The sequence below is a fragment of the Microcebus murinus genome, chromosome X, assembly GCF_040939455.1.
Source record: "Microcebus murinus isolate Inina chromosome X, M.murinus_Inina_mat1.0, whole genome shotgun sequence".
In the NCBI taxonomy this organism is placed as follows: Eukaryota; Metazoa; Chordata; class Mammalia; order Primates; family Cheirogaleidae; genus Microcebus; species Microcebus murinus.
The window spans coordinates 89,403,029-89,417,587 of NC_134136.1; the positions used below are offsets into that span (position 1 = coordinate 89,403,029).

At 41.3% G+C, this 14,559-nt stretch overlaps 1 long non-coding RNA gene across 2 annotated transcripts; it reads right to left on the reverse strand.

The window, feature by feature from the left end:
- Positions 1-1,600: 1,600 nt before the first annotated feature.
- On the reverse strand, positions 1,601-6,882 carry LOC105882335 (uncharacterized). 2 transcript variants are annotated; one of them, XR_001159159.2, is made up of 4 exons: positions 6,858-6,882; positions 6,444-6,571; positions 4,408-4,541; positions 1,601-1,712 (listed from the first exon to the last, which is right to left on the reverse strand). It is a non-coding gene; the product is annotated as an uncharacterized LOC105882335 (long non-coding RNA). The 2 variants fall into 2 exon arrangements; XR_012915926.1 differs by lacking the exon at positions 6,858-6,882 and adding an exon at positions 6,683-6,840.
- Positions 6,883-14,559: the final 7,677 nt, after the last annotated feature.

Sequence of the window (14,559 nt, forward strand, 5' to 3'; positions counted from 1 at the left end):
TAGGCACACATTCTATAACGGTACCTCTGAGTTACCCAATTGGGTTGAGCTCCTATTGCCCGCCATAAAACCCACTTGACAAAGCTCTATTTATTGACTTCTTTCCCTTACCTATCTCATTTTCCCACTCCCAATCCAATGCTTCCTGGAAGCACCCCTCAAATAAGTGACTTGCATTCAAATCCATGGCACAGGGGCTTCTGAGGAAACACAAATCAAGGTGGGGGGGGGCTATGAAGGTGCCAGTCCTGAGGGATGTGGGCAGATAGCCAACTCCACCATTATCCAGGCGTCTCTAGTCTTCACACATGAACCTACATCCCCACCCCTCTCAGCAATGGTCTTCCAACCCTTCAGTGCCACTTGGCAGAGCACTGAACTGCAGTAACTAAAGCAGGAAGCCATTTAAGAAATGTGCTTGACTAGATTTTGTGAATAAGGTAGTGGGACTAAATAGAGCCCACGACTGTTACTTTTTGGCAATTACACAATGCACTAGAAATGCAAATCAGGTGCAATAAATTATTGGAGTTGCCTAGTTACTCTCACCCAGTTAGGGAGTTCTAACACCACTTTTTAATTTTCTCTCTTTCTTCCCCTGCCCTTTTTTTAAAAGGCAGCCTCTCTATGTTGCCCAGGTTGCTCTTGAACTCCTGGGCTCCAGTGATCCTGCACTTGGCGCCTCTCTCTCTCTCTCTCTCTCTCTCTCTTTCAGACAAGGAAGCCATACTATTCTTGCTTCAACAAGAGAAATGCCAGTTCCCTCCATGGCCCTCATTCAGGTATTAGGGGTTTGTCAGCTGTGATGAGCATTTTTATGCACTCCACTTCTCAGCTCCCCTCCTACCTCCAAATCTGTGCTCTACCATTCCTGTGTGACCTTGGACAAGTTACTTAAACTCTCTCTGCCTCAATTTCCCCATCTGTACATCAGGGGTAGTAATCATACCTTCTTCATAGGGTAGTTGCACTATACACAAATGAGTGTATAGTGTTTAGCACGGGGTTTGGTGGATAATAAGCCCTTGATAAATGTTACCAGTTGTTATTACAAACTCTATGCTTACTTCTTTCTCCTCAAGATGGAACTCGTTCTCGACATTTCCATTCTCTTTAGTGGAAGCTCTCTCCTCTCCTGACAATAGGTAGGTTTGCCCTAGGTCCTTTCCCCACCATGACCACCCTCAGGACATAAATAATGCCCAGAAACATTCAGAATAGAGAAGCCACATTCTGGGCTACTCAGAAAACCCTTTGAAGCCCCTGCCAGTGGAAGTAAAGCCACTCCCTCATTTTTCCTGCAACGTTCCAGTTTCCTATGAGTAACTTCTGCTTGGTGGACACGCATGCATATGTACACACATCCATATAACAGTAATTCGCAAAAACTAGGGAGCCTCAGTCCACTATAGGACAATTGAATTTGGTTCTTTCACCCACAATGGAAATGGCAACATAGTCTACTACTATACAGAAAGTGGGTTCTCTGTTCTCATCCTCCTGCTTCTAGACCATTGATAAGGGCATCTTAGTACCGAGGACACAGAGCCTATATATAGCAGTGCCACTTCAAACAGCAGAGGCATTTACCTTTAATTTCTACTTTTCAAAATTAATTATACAAAGACTTGCCACAATATTTGAATCAAATGCTCTTCTTTACCTTGGACCAGAAAAAAATTCATAGGCTGGCTTCCACCCCCTTCTGGTTTCTGTAAAGGAAAGGAAAAAGTACAGAGATTTATTTTCCCTTTGTCCAGAGCAAAGAGCAGGGTTGGCTCTTCCAGTTATATTCGGTCAACACATGTTAATTGGGCACCTATACTATGTAAATGCTGGGCACTGAATGGGAATCACAAATATATAAATCTGGTCCTATCTCTAACTAGATTATAATTCCATCCAGGGGGAGGAAAATGCTGAAGAGGAACAAAGGGAGAAAAAGGGTGGTGACCTGACCACCACTTTGTACCAGCTGATGAGTAATCGATTTTGGGTAGCAATGTTTAAAATATGGTTTGGAAAAAAGTTGAAGATTGGGGCAAGCCTAGTGTATGTTAACAATCCATTCAGAGCTTAGAATTCATCTTAGCTATGGTTTCCAAAAAACATCCACTATGTTATGGACTTTTCCTTTACATACTTCTTTAGTCTGCATGTACCTAATAAGGTCTACAGTATACATGTACATCCTAGATAGATCGTCTACGCTGCCCCACAATTCCTCCAAGTCCCTGATCTGCTTGTTAACTGCCATCCAGAATTTGAACCAGTTTGAGGCAAAAAGTTTTTAAGAAAGGCTAGTGTTTTTAGGAAAACATTTTGAGGTAAGAGGTGGAATAGACAATTCTCACTTAGGACATTGCCACCACCCTGGCACATTTGTCACTAGTTAGCAGATGCTGTCAATATAAGGAAGAGAATGTCAAGCAGTCCACGGGGAGAGAATGCTGCCAGAAAGCATTTCTCATGTGGTGTCTCTCCGAGTTAAAGAAGGGGTTTTTTTTTTTTTATTTTTTTGAAAAACATGTCATATTTTATTAAGATATTGTGTTGCATTAAAATACATTGCAGAAGAATGTAGTACCATTTACCTTGTCTGGCTCTAATGTGTTAGAACAAGCCAAGCACATCCTTTGAGTACCTACCTCTTCCTCCCTCTCCCCACATGTCATTTGCAAATGAATCGTATACCTAACATTTGCTTTGTGCAAGTAAATTTTAAACCCAGGAAACAGCACAGTATATTTCAGTATATTATAGCAATAGGCTTCAAGTTTAATGAGCTTTGGATCTCATATATTAATAGCAATTTGGAAGTTTCTTCAAACTTATAAAAATGAGATTCTACCCAAGTTTATAGGCAGGTACAATAATATTTGGAATGTAACCATGTCATATATCCGATAGGCTTTTTTTTTTCCTGTATGTAAAGCAAACTGGCTATGTAATAAGCCTTTAAAGAAAGGTTTTAAATGAATGGTGATAAATATTAATGCACACTCTGCTCCGATTGGTAAGTTTCACCACTAAACCCATAAGTTGAAAGGCATTTGGGCCAAAACACATAATCCTCTCCACCTTGGGGGCAAGAGGCACCAAAGCAATTCTCATGTTTCCCCAGGCAGGAAGGCAGGATACTTTCCAAAAAAGGTTGTGGCTTTTCTGTTTCCTTGGCTCCCTTCACACATAGCCCAGCCATGACCACATGCGTGACAGGCAGGAACCTATCGCCTTATTAGGGAATTCTGTAGCCCTCTTTGTGGGGAGGAGGGCAGACTGAAAGTTCAGATAGAAACCACAATAGCTCACAAAAATAAAGGGAATCGGACAAAGGAAGTAGGCATTTTATCTAGAATAAATATTAAAAAACCCGCCTGATCTAAGGAATAAATCTTTCCATATCCATGGCTTTTTAAAGGTCTCCTAGGAAAATATTTAGAATCTTCCATTTTTCTGTAAGAATTCCTCCTATTCTCCTTCTAGCCATAATGCTGACTGGCTACATTCCCCAGCTGCTGCAGGGACAGACAGCTATTCTGTTGGGGGGGAAAGTGTGTGGGTTACATTCACCCATGACTCTTTAAACTCATGTTTCTCAAGTATCCCTCTTCTGAGCCCAGCATGTGCTCTGTGACATTCATTACCCCATGCTGACAGCAGGAACAGTGTCAGCCTTAAACAAGGAGATTGCACAATGAGAAATGGAGGCTAAGGGTGTGACTGCTCTGCATTTTACAGCTTCCTGTCTGCTTTCCCTTAGGGGGGAGATGATTGAGGGGCTGGACCCAACACAAATCTCAACCACCCATTTAGGCTTCCACAGAGAATGAAGCAAGACTTCTAGCCCTTTCCGGTGCAGGAACACCGAAAGCTGTACAGAAAACAATGCATTCCTCTGCTCAGGTATTCCTTGTTGGGCTCAAGGCTGCTGCCAGCAACCACTCATTTTATTCGGTGGTTTTCCAACTAGAAGGTCATCCAGCTCGGAGAGAAAAGGAAAGTGGCCCAAGAGAGGGACAGGATGAAACAGTAATGGGTGTGTCATCTCAAACTGGAACGTGTATCCATTGTCAACCCCCAGAAACCCAGAAAAACAAAATCCTTCCTCTGGGTAGCGAGCCTGTCAACAGCATAATAGAGGGAAGAGCGCCATCTGCTGTCCTCTATGATTCATTTCAAAGGGAATGTTCAAGCTCCGTGGAAGACATTTAAGAAACATCGTGCTCATGAAATAGGGAAGCCAACTTGGGATTTCGACTGTTTTAACCAGGCTGTGTTCTGTATCAGATGAGAGAGACTTAAGGGGGGGCACAGGCTGCCGTCACAATTCCATCGCACGTGGCCGCTGAGACAAAACAGGCTTGGGAGGAGGGCCTGTGAGCTTTTATGTGCAGGACAGTTTACCTGGAAATAAAACCATTTCTTGCTATCAGGGTCCTCCTTGGGTGGCAACATACTCTGGCCAGCATTTCCATTTACTTTCTTGTCCTTTCCCAGGAAACCAGTTTGGGCTCGTTATTACATTCCTCAGTTTGTTTCTTTGGGAAAGAAAAACAAATGCAGTTCTCACATTGGGAAGTGAAAGGCAATGGCTTTGCTTACAAGTATTGCATGAAGATAAGAATTTAAAATAAGTAAATATGAGTGCTTGAGACTCCGATGAAAGATTAGTTATATAATTTGATGTGTTTTCCTAGGAATGTGTGAATTAACTGAGATATACGATAATTGACCCAGACATTCACCTTAATCCAAATGCAATCTATTTAATACAAGGCAAACTTAATCACAGTTATAATTAATATTTTGCAGATGGAAATGACTGCAAATGAAAGGCTACGAACAGCATCCATGTTAATGCTTCAATATTTGCTCTCTCTCCCTAGTTTTCAATTTCCAAGGTGATTCTTTTTTCCCATATTTTAGGAGGCTCCCAGAAATTATACATCACAGTACAAGTTTCTTTCACCTGTTTGAGAAAACGCAGCTACTTGAAATTCCACAAATGGTCTTTCAAGGAGAGGGAGAAATGGCTGAGGGGTTGGGGGGCAGTCTTTCCTCATCGTCTTCATCGTCTACAAATGTCACACCTTGTACTTTCTAAGATGTTTTGCTACATAGTCTCTTTATAGTTGAATCCATCCCACTCTCAAGGGTCATAGTTGGAGTATTTACATACTTAGATTTTTCTAAACATTTCTGATTTCAAATATGTATCACTCGAAGCCATTTGGACTCAAGTAAATAATTCAACTTGCTCCAAATAAGACTTATCTGCTCATGTAAATCAACATTAAGGTCAGAAGTGTAGCTAGACCTCAGAGAAAACAGGAACCAAGAACCTGAATTTTATCAAAGTTTTCTCCATTTTTCATCAGTGCTAATTTCATTCTCTTTTTTCTTGACATTGACCTTTCCCATGAGAAAGAAACCATGGTTGCTGACCACTCTTGGGTTCACTTTTCGCCATCTCCACCTTCCAAAGGAAAGAGGGCACCTTCTCTTAAATTCTATTTTAAAAATCCCAAGGAAAGTTTCTGATTGCCCCTGCCTGGGTCATGAGTTCACATATGTGGCCAGGGTGAGTGAGGTATTAAGATGGATAATCAGAAGAAAGTGGAACCGGGTGGGCAAAATAACAGAGTTTTTCTTAATTGGGGTTTGCTTGTGTGTCAGGCACTGCACTAAGCATTTTTTCATTTTTTTATGCATAATTTCCTTTAATTTCCAGAGCAACCCTACAAGGTAGTTATTATTAGATTCTGGGATTGAGGTTCAGAGAGGTTTAGGAACTTGTTTAAAATTACACAGCTGGTAAGTTACAGAACTAAACCCAGAGCATTTTGATTCCAGAGCACCCCTCCCCCATCGACTACTATCCTATATTTGATCCCATTTGATTATGTGTGTTGATTTTTGCTTCAGAAAAATTAGTCCCTGGAATTCTGGTCAAGGCTACCTGTAAGCTATTTGTACTCAAATACTGAATATAAAAATTTTCTTTTTGGATCAAGGACAAATAAACTATGATCCATATTTTCTTCAGTATAAGAGTTGAATTTTGTTCAGTTTTGTCTTCCTTTTAACATCTCATCTAATGCCTTGGATATAGTAGTTGCCAAGTAAAAATGAGTTGTAGGGGATAGTGACAGGCCTTCTAACTACAACTCAAAGTGCAAATATAATAAAAGAAAAGATGGATAAATTTGACTACCTAAAAATTAAAATATTTTTGTACAGTAAAAAGCAATGTAAGCAAGATCAAAAGACAAGTGGCAAGCTGGAAGAAACTATTTGCAAGCTATCTTATAGCTAAGAAGTTAACATACCCGCCATGCAAACAACTTTTTGCAGTTGAGTTTAAAACGATCAAATATGCAACAGAAAATGTTCAAAAGACATGAACAGACAAGTCACAAAAAAAGATGTAAAAATGGCACCTTATATTCAGGTATAAAAGAGAACCTGCTTCTCCTGTAGTCTTTCCTCATCTTGGCAATTTTCAGCTTCTAGTTGTTTAGACCAAAAACTTTTGCTTTTCAAGTTTCAATATCCCCTTCTTGATAAACTGTAAGAAAAATATTTTTACATCAACATTTGTCTCAGAGGCCCTCTTCTCAGACACCTCAGGTTTGGAGGAAATAGGAAGAAGATCTGAGGATGGGTAGATAACACCTACCCCAGTCCAAATGGTGGGACTTTCAACGCTGTATAGCTCGTACCCCTCACAAATACCATGATGTCTTAATAAATTAGTTATTAGTTAAAGCCCACGCTAGAAACTCCCCATTCATTTCTTGGTGATATTTGTAGAGCCAGAAGCACAATTAGGTAGTGATAGAGGCCACACTCACCCTCGCCTTCCATTCACTGGCTCTTGGTCACATGGCCACACTGCAAAGGAGGCTGGGAGTTGTAGTCTGGTCTTGTACCCAGGAGAAGAAGGAAAATGGCTTGCTGAACAACTAGCCAGACTCTGCCACCTTGGTGGTAAATACAAAGAACGACTTCCCTTTTACTACTATGAATCTGTTATTATTAGATACTAAGATTCTTTATACTTTTCACATTATGTTGATTTGATTTTTGTAAGATGAATTAAATGGATAACCTACAGGAAACTCCTGATAGTGTAGGAAACCTATTAAGTAGACTATGAATGCCAAACTTCTAGTAACCTCACACTAAAGTTGTATCAAGACATTTCTCAAAAATATTCCAAGGATGGCAACGAAGAGACTCAAGAAGGTAGGCTGGTGCCTCCTTGAGGAATAAAATTAAGTGTTGCTGAAGCAATTCTCAAGTGCTAGCTGATAACAACTGCATACCAGCTGTTCTCATTTTATAACAGTTTTCCATAAAGTCCCAGATTTTAACTTTCATTATTTTTTATCCTCTTCCCTCTACAAAGGAATTTGTATATTCAATCTTTATGATGGCTCAAAAGTGAGCAAAGTAAAAAGAAGGGATGCTAAGACTGGGGAAAAAATAAGAAGTAAAAAAAGAAAAATCATGGGCATTCGGAAGTGGCAGGTAGTACTTGTCCTTTCTAAAGAAACACTGAACTCCAACCGGAGCTGGGGGCAGGAGTGATGATGACATAGTTCATATCACTTTGCCATTGGCCATTTTCTCTCCTTGATCTTCCGCTATGGTCTTTTCAAATTGCATTCATTTATTCTGCATGTTCTTGACTCTGCTGGGAAGCCTTAAATCAGAGCTGATTTAATCGGTCTACCCGGGTGGGGAGGGCATGGGGTTTTAGGCATCAGTATTATTCAAAACCTCCCCAGTTTTGAACAATTGGTATTGTTCAAAGATTCTCATGCACATGAGAAGTGAGACCCACTGATTTCCTCTCTGCATTGCTATTTGGTTGACTCATTTGGGGTACTTGACCATACTACCTCAGATGAAATTGACTCAAATGAAATTGAAAGTTAATTCATTTAAAACATGTGAAGAAAAAAAAACCACCAGTAATCCCTCACTTACCCAGGGCATAGTTAAAATTGTGATATGCACTAAAAACAATCTCTGGGTAGCCAAAAATAGTGATCACAAAATCCCTACCCTGAAGTTCATCTGATTTCTTCTCACAGGGAGTTCTGAAGACCAGGATGTTTCTGAATAATCCGCTTTCCTCGGTTATGTCTTTGAACGGCTTTGTAGAAAGTAGAGACAGAGGCCGGGTGTGGTGGCTCACGCCTGTAATCCTAGTACTGTGGGAGGCCGAGGCGGGCGGATTGCTCAAGGTCAGGAGTTCAAAACCAGCCTGAGCAAGATCGAGATCCCTGTCTCTACTATAAATAGAAAGAAATTAATTGGCCAACATATATAGAAAAAAATTAGCTGGGCATGGTGGCGCATGCCTGTAGTCCCAGCTACTTGGGAGGCTGAGGCAGGAGGATTGCTTGAGCCCAGGAGTTTGAGGTTGCTGTGAGCTAGGCTGATGCTACGGCACTCACTCTAGCCTGGGCAACAAAGCGAGACTCTGTATCAAAAGAAATAATAAAAGAAAGTAGAGGCAGAACTCATCACCAATTTAAACGACTTAGGTACCTGATCAAGCAGACCATTTGGAGACTCTCCTGGCCTTGTCAGTACAAACTTTGCTGGTTCTTCACAAATACAAGCAGAACAGGTGGTCACCTGAGTTGGAATGAGTGTCCTGCCATTGTTTGTGAAGGCTGTTTTGCAAATGGAACCCAGATGTTAGGCAGATTGCACTAAGACTTCCAATCAAATCCTACTGAACAACATTCACACGGGCCACGCTTTCTCAGCCTGACACTGGGGCTGGAGCACTCCTTGCTGTAGGAGCTATACTACGTGTTGTGAGATGTTTAGCAGCATCCTTGATCTCTACTCACCAGATGCCAGTAGCATCCTCATCCCCTGGTTGTGACAACTAAAAATGTCTCCAGACATTGCCGAATGTCCCCTTTGTGAGCAAAAATCATTCCTGGTTGAGAACCACTAAAATAGATTCACTCTTAGTTTGTCAACTAAAAAAAGAAAAGAAAAGAAAAGAAAAACAACCGGTGCTGTTATTTTGCAATTTCTCAGTTTCAAAAGAATCAGTTGAGAAGGGCTTCCTTCCAAAATTCTTTTCCAACGGTCTGCTTTCTGCAAGTCTCTTGTGCTTTCATCATGCCCATGCAGACCAGCAAAGAAGGGAGCATTGCTCTGGGACAGCAGTTCTCACCCAGAGGCCACTTTGCTCCCCGGGGGATATTTGGCAATGTCTGGAGACATTTTTGTTTGTCAATAGCAGGTGCAACTGGCATTTAGTAGGTGGAGGCCAGGGCTGCTGCCCAACATCCTACAGTGCACGGGACAGTCCCCACATGCACAAGAAAGAATTGTTGGGACTACGATATCAATAGTGCTGAGGTTGAGAAACCTTGATCAAAAACAACCATATCCACAAAGTCCAAAGTGAAGAACCATCTGGGGGGACCTTTAATAATATATGTTAATGGTTCTCAACTGGGGGTGATTTTTGCCCTCCAGGGACATTTGGCAATGTCAGCAGATACTTTTCCTTATACAATTGGGGAGGTGGGCTGCTACTAGCATCTAATGGCTAGAGGCAATGGCTGCTGCTAAACCTCCTACGGTGCACCAAACGGACTCCCACAACAAAGAAAGATCAAGTCCCAGACAGCAATAGTGCCAAGGTGGAGAAGCCCTGCCCTAGCACCGCTTCCATGGTGGCCATGGTTTTTCCAGTGCCTTTTGACTCTGTGCTTTGGCTCTCAACCTTTGCATCTGCCCTCGTGCTGCCAATCCAGTTTGGGATGTCTAGACCTGATACAACTTTGGCACAGCAATATAGTGGCTAAGAAGGAAGGTTGGCACAGAACCCAGGCCTAGAACAGATCAATAGCAGGGTGCAGGCCAGTTCATATCAAAGGTTCAGCCAGGGAAGGGGGCAAAGCAAGCCACAGTCATAATTCAAGATGACAATCAGCACAAATGGCCCCTGCGAAAGACACTTTGTCCTGCCAGGCTCGGGAACAGAGTAGCTGGGAATCTGGGGCAATAAAGACTTTCACTATAAAATCAGGCTATTTCTGTAAAGTCCAGCAATGAGTAAGGCAGCCCCAGCCAGCAAGCTGGGGTTGGGCAGGGCTAGATCCCGGGGTGGGGCACCTTGCAGGAGTAAGTCAGGACCCTGAGAGAGGAGGGCACATGGGTACTTCGCAAGCCAGGGGAATGTGAGAGGGGGACTGAAGCACAACTACAAATCAGGGCAGATGGGAGGCTGGGCTCAGTTTGGGTAAAGGGTGATGGGTATTCATTAGCAAAGTGGAGATGCCCTAGGGGAGGGGAGGTGGTGCCAGGGAAACCAAACCCTCTTGAGTCCACCACTAGGCAACCAGACAATGCACCTTGGAGCTGAAAAATAGGATCACTGAATCTGCAACAAAGAGCAACTCTCCCTTCCCTTAACACCATACACACACGCGCACACACACGTATGCGTACGAACATGTGTACACATGCACACCGCTACCACCACCTCTAATACTACTATGGGACTCACTAAGACAGTTCTTGCCTGTACTCAGGACTAGTCGGCAGGACCAGGGGTCATGTGGAAGCAAAAGTTGTTCAGTGAACAAAGCAGAAGCAAAATAGTTGAGGCCAAAACTGTAATCTGATTTTTTATTGTATTTTTCTTTTTTGAATAGCATTAGCTTTATTTTTTAAGCCATGAGTTTTTAAAAAATTTTAAATATAACATGCATTCCTTATAGAAAATATGGAACTTACAGAAGAACAAAAAGAAGAGAAAAAATGACCCACATCCCCATAATACCTCCATGAATACTGTCTATTAATGCCTCTATTAATATTCTTCTAATCTTTTTCCTTTGTGAAGATTTGATTTCATTTATACAGAGAGGTAATATTTTTCTGTCTGTCACTTTGTATCCTTAACATTATGACAAATCATTTCCCTTGCTATTACAAACTCTACGTGAATAAGTTTCGTGCCATTTTTTGCTTTTGTCTAAAGTCAACCCATTCTCACTGTGGAAAATTTGGAAAATACAGAAAAGTGTTTTTTAAAAAGTAGGTATCCTAATAATAATCACTTTAAAGATGTTGGTGGGTTTTTTTCCAGTCCTTTTTTTGCTTTGATGGCACCTTTTATTCCAATAGTCATTAACTGATATTCACCTTATAGCTTACTTGACATATGGCAATAATCCAGGCAAATAGCATCCTTCCAGAATTTTTCTGTAGCCAGTGCCTTGTCTCATTTGAATCCATAAGAAAATGTTAACTTTTTTCCTTCACATGGATCCTAGATTTATACATCACTTTGGACTCCTCCAGGTAATAAACCTACCACCCAAGAAGAGTGGTTGCCTGCCTTTCCCTACATACCTCAATTCTTGCAAGGCATACTGTCCTCCTCTTCTGGATGGCAATGTTCTGCAATATGTTAGGTTTGGTGGTATGGATAAGATAATTGAAAATGCATGTGAATCTGGAGCTAGAATCTCATCAAGGATTTTGGTGATCAGTAGTTTGCATAATTCAACCCTTATTTTATACATGAAAATACATTCAAATGTGTCCAAATACATACAACAAAACTTTTTCCCCAAGCGAAATTGAAGTTTGCCTCTAAAACTCTTAGGAAAGGGGATATTTGTCCAAAGGTAACACAAGGTGTTGGTAAGAACAATTGATTTAAAGTCAGAAGATCAGAGTTTGATTTGACCTTGGCTACCCAGTCATGGAAACTTAGCAAATTGCCTATGTTCCCTGAGCCTCAGTTTCCTTGTCTGTAAAATGGAGATACTAGCTACCTCATAGAGGATTAAGTGAAGAAATAAATACAGACAACAGTGCCTGGCATAGAAGAGCCCCTTTATTAGATACTGTCAGTGAGTCAAGCAAGCTACTATGTCACAGGCTGACAAACTGTAGCCTAAAGGCCAAATTTGGTATACTTCCTGTTTTTGTAAATAAAGTTTTATTGGAACACAGACAAACCCATTCACTCATGTGTTGCCTATGGCTGCCTTCAGGCTGTGCTGACAGAGTTGAGTAGTTGCCACAGAGACTGCAGGGCCCCAAAAGCCCAAATACTTACTATCTGGTCCTCCACAGAAAAATTTTTCCAACCCTCGTGTTAAGTGCTTCTCCCAAAACCCAAGCGGTAAATTCTATTGTCTTCCCATTTCACAGTGGAGGAAATTGACACATGCAGAGGTTAAGGACTTGCCTACACTGTTCTTATTGAGTTGGATCTTGATCCCAGGTTTATTTCAATTCAAAGCTTAGCAACCTCTCTAGAATGCCTTTTCAAAAAATATTTGAGTTAAATCTGAACTCTCATAGTCTTAACTTCCACTTTGGCCATAACACCTCTCTGTCAACCATTGATGATGGTTGGGCCTTGAATATAAGCATCAGTGTCTCTCACATTGATTCCAGCATGCTTTTATATAACTCTTCTAAAAGAAACCATATCTCAACTTCAAACCAATATACCAAGCTGGAACTCATGGAGATGGATGAAACTGTAGCATTGGCAGGGTCGAGAACTGGAATGATATGAGATTTGACCCTACTAGCAAGCTTATGAATTAGCCTACCACAATTTCATGGGTGCTGGCAAAAGACACGAGACTCCTGGGTCAGAGACAAAGGACTTCATTGTTCTCAGAACTGCAAGCAGCATGGGTTTCATATTCACATCAGATCTTTCTTGATTCTCAAGTCCCACAGGGGCTACACATAGTGGCCCAGGTAGATGCTGTGTATGCAGTGGATTTGCATCGCAACTGAGGAACCCTGAACTGAGGGAACCCAAAGCTCTTACAATGGGCAGTAAGCAAACCTGCCCGACTTTTGCCTCAGCGGGAGATATTATCTTTATTATACTAGACAGCAAACAAATCTGCCTTCTGTTCTGGAGGTAGATGCTATCTCTACGTTTCAAAGGAGGCTATACAAACATCTATAACCAAAAATGTCCAGAACAAAGGCTGTCAGAACCTCGGCCTGCAAGATAAAACTGGAGAGATCCATGGAGAGCTGTTTCCCAATGGTCATTAACAAAAGCTCTATGTTGTTGTTTTCTATGTGTTCAGCGATTTTTACTTTCTATATGTTCTCAAGTAGTCAATATTAAATTTGCTTCTTCACAAACCAGTGCACTTATCTTTATGATTAGTAACCAATAATTGTACTGTATTTCGTCTTTATGTGCTCTCTTCTTACAAAGATGAACACTTTCTTCTTTTAACTCATGAAACATGACAGTGAATATCCTAAGGCTTATTATTCTGACAGTCCTGCCCAGGATGAAAATTTTAGACCAGTACCTATGCCCCAACTGTCAGTTCCAAGTCTTCATCTCTTCTCCCTGCAGTTGAATCTCTTAGCATCCAGGAAAAGCAGGCAGAAGGAGTATAATTTAGGGCAGGGAGATAATCAATCTTGCTAAAGCTGAGATGCGTGTAGGTGCAGGGACAGAAGCAGCATCAGGCAGGTGGGAACACTGAAAGCAGGTACTGTATTTATAAAGCCTCATCTGAGTAGCCAAGTAGTGGCATTAATGTTGCCACCTGACACCAACTGAACACAATGCCACATAACTACCTTTTCAATCTGACAAATCATTTCTATCTTTTGAAATGCTTGATGCCACCAGATGTCATGAGAACAAACTAACTTGATGTTTAAACCCAACATTAAAAGATGGATATCAAAGGAAAACACATGGACTGTCTATTTGCCTGACTGTAAGCAAAGAAAAACAAAAACATACACATTCCACATTGTCACAAAAAAGGCAGCAGCATATCTTTATTCAAAATAAATATTGCCAGCAGGTGCAAAACACACATACGTTTACTATCCACACTTGCTGATGAGACTGCCAAGTAAACACACATGTAAGCTTATAACTGAGGATAGCAAACAGAAGTGTACATCTGTCAAGAGAACAGACTTTGCTCTTGTCTTCTCCACTGCGTGGCTCTCTTCTTCCAGCCACTACTGCATCGGGTTCGTGTCTACACAAGGATTTGAAACAGGCTTATTTTCTGTATATTTTATGGAACTGGATGGCCCCATTTAAAGGCCAGACTGAATGCTTTCAATTATGCCATGCTAATTATCATCCCAACATGGACATTGTAATTGACCGGTCATTGACAGGTTTAGAGAGTAGCTGTTTTCACATGAAATTTAGGTCCTACAGACAAAGTCTGCTTATTTGTTCTTTTGTGGTTAATGTTTCTTTCAAATATACAACTATATGTCTTTGAAAGCCACCTTGAATTCTTTCTCAAATGAGGAAGATCCAAAAAAAAAGGAAAAGATAGAATACTCACCACCTTCAGGGATCTGTAACTAAGTTAAGTAGATTATGATGTTAAAAAAATAAGCTGGGCATGGTGGCATACACCTGTAGTCCCAGCTATTTGGGAGGCTGCAACAGGAAGATCCCTTGAGTCTTGAAGCCCAGGAGTTCAAGCCCAGGAGTTCATGACTAGCCTGGGCAACATAGCAAGGGCCCAT